Genomic DNA, 3,165 nt, shown 5'->3' with positions numbered 1-3,165 from the left:
AATTCGTGTCGTGCAAATTTTCGTCAATAATGACACTCAGTTGTTACGTCAAAAAATATTCCCGTTCCTTAGGGTGGCGCTATAACCAAATTCTGCTCTTTTTATGTCAGTGAATTGCTTTTAAGAGATCGTCATCATAAGGTTGTCAGTCCTAAGACTGGTTGGACATGCACCTCCACTCTTTCCTAGTCCGAGCTAATCTTCGCATTTCCCTAAAACTAGACTTTTTTAAACTTTTTGGGTGTTTCATTCCCACCAGCCAGTAATGCTGGTGGGCGGGTAGTCCCTCCGGACTACGCCGGAAGGCAGGGCGGAAGGCCCTCTTCAGCCTGCTTTCAGGAATCGTGGGAATGGGTGGGTGATGGTTCGGGTGAAAAAAGATGAGACGGACGAAATGAAGACAGAAGAGAATGAAAGATTATCTGTGGAATATTACTGCCTCAGTCTTTGCCTAGGTGATCCAAGGAAACCACAGAAAAACTTGGACCAAGGCAGACGGACCCGGAATCGAACCGGCGTCCTCCCGAATGCTAAGCAATGGTCTAAACCTCCAGGCCATGCCGCTCGGTATGAAACTAGAGAATCTCACATCCTTAGTGAATTTGTGAACAGTAATCTAATCTAGGTCTACCTCAACTCCTCTCAACTCCTGTTTCTGCTTCTCATATGTCTTTAACTAGCCTTTCATACCTTCAAGAGATAGTGTTGGAAATTTTTACAATTTCTAACTTTTACTAGTTTGTATAAAAGAAAACAGTTTGCTATTTTGAAAAGTGTCTATTTTATTGTTTTGTATTAGTACAAAACCTCTTGCTCATCAGAATAATTAATTGGACTGCCTAAAGCGACTAAATCGTTAGGTATACGGTCTATAAATGAATATTGTTCATTGTCCTAATTAACCCGTTATGTTTTGAAGCATAACGATCATTACCGCCGAACAATTTCAAAAATGAAAAAGAAAAGTTGGTGATTCATTTTTACCTATCGACGCAATAAAAATGGTCTGTTATTGCACGATCATCACCAGGTACCTACCTATTGCAATTTTGCAATTAGCCGCTAACGACGAGCCTTACCTGAGCCCCCACCGGTAAGAATGTGACAGTCAATGTCAAGGCCAGAACTGGCCCCCAAGTCAAACCTTGATCTCCACGGGCTGCTCTCTCTAGCGTCGTTGATTGCAACACATACATACACATACACACGTAAACAATCACACACAAATAAAATATTAACACGCATCTCGTCTTACTACTTACTGTCCGGTGAAAATAAATACGTGCAAAAAAATTATATTGTCATACCCACGTTCATGTGTAACAAGAAAATTATTATTGCTTGCCTTTTTTTATTTTCTGTTTGTATGACCGTGTCATGTTTCTAAGAAATTCGATTTTAACAACGAAATAATATACAATAACTATTATGAGTGTGTACCTGCAGGTATATATAAACAAATAAATAAATGTTCGAGCTGAAGCAACTATAGATACGTATGTAATTTGTTTTATGAGTTGTAAAAAGTCGCATATGTTTTAAATTTTCCTCTTTTTTTTAATAAATTTCAAATTTATGTTGGTGGTATTGTATAAACTAGTTAATGATAAAATACTAGTACCAAAAAAATGAATAACAATAACAGAATACAGCCGCTAAAAGGGAAAAAGCGTGGGAGACTTCAACGGTGCGTTAAGCGACGAACCTGAAATAAGATCATTCTGTTTCAGCAATATACTTTTCGCGTATGAATAAAACATATGGAAAATTATTTCAAACGTAGGTAGATATATAGAGGAACACTACAATTATTAAAATATATGTACCTACGCAGTATTTCTGTCGGGAAAAACCAGATTTGTCGAATTCAATAGAGATATTGTAAATTCATGTTCTTTTCACAATTGTTTTGAAGAATCTCGAAACCTTATACGAATGATAATTCCTAAAACTCTATGTAAAAAGGTTTCCTATTATTTTGCAAGCAATTTAATGAATTATTTATGCAATTGATAAAGGCTTTTGCGACCAGTAAGTGAACTGATTGTCTTGATTCGGGTCTAAAGGTCGTAGTCGGTTGGAGTACGAGCAGGGGCGGACTGGGACTATGAAAGGGACCGGAAATTCTGGGAGTCACAGGACCCTTAAAGTCTTAAAGAAAAGCTCAACGCTGATTTTTTGTTAATCTATTAACTAAACGCAATGACCTTTTGTTGGTATTATTAATTGGTATCGAAAACTTTCCTTTATGAACCCACCTTGCTTGTTTTCTCTCCCATGTGTTGAAGATTATCATTCCCGGTGTTATTGGGTTAAAAAGCTTATGTTTAAACATGCAGGAGCCTTATATCGTGGAGAGGCCGAGGGGGAACTCTCTCAAACTCCCTTATGGACAGTCCGCCCTTGAGCACTAGTGGCGAGCTGGATCCAACATCGCAGATGGAAGGATCTGTAAAGAAGCTTGCCAGTTGTACTTTCGAAACGTTAGGAAGCAACTTTAACCGACGACGACCTTTAGATACGAATCAGGACAGTGTCAGTTCAATTTATGCAATATTAGATTATGTTTGTTACGGTTAAATAGCAAGTAAGTTTGACATATTTTGACGCTATCTACAAAAGAGTTGTGTAAAATTCTTGTAATTTGTGTGAAAATTATAAAGACCAGTTAATTATTCGACAAATGTATAAAAACTTTGGAGTCTAAAAACTGGAAATAGATAGATAGATAGATTTACGAATAAACTCTCTACTCTGTAGGCTGACCTAAGACTAATTAGTCGTGGTTGAAATAAATGATTATGCCTAGACATTTCGTCAGCAACTACCGCTTACATCTTCAGTTGAAATCACGTTGATGTTATATAAGAATCGAGTTGAGTTGTCAACGTTCGTGAACGCTTATGTTCTTAGAGAAATATGAATTTTTGTATATATAGTACAAACAGTAGGTCATAATTGTTTTACTATTTCCCTACTGAAAGTACGATATAATTCCCTGATTTTAGGGATGAAAGTGCAACGTATTTCCCTCTCCTCCCATGTAAGAAATTACATTGTCTTTTTATTAAAAAACGGTTTTACGATCTATGAGTATACGTAAGTTCCCGTTGGAAGACGTAATATAGAATATAATTAAAACAAAATAAGTATTAATAAAGCAAG

Source organism: Agrilus planipennis, unplaced genomic scaffold, assembly GCF_000699045.2.
Source record: "Agrilus planipennis isolate EAB-ADULT unplaced genomic scaffold, Apla_2.0 scaffold35, whole genome shotgun sequence".
Taxonomy (NCBI): Eukaryota; Metazoa; Arthropoda; class Insecta; order Coleoptera; family Buprestidae; genus Agrilus; species Agrilus planipennis.
This window is presented reverse-complemented; position numbering follows the sequence as displayed.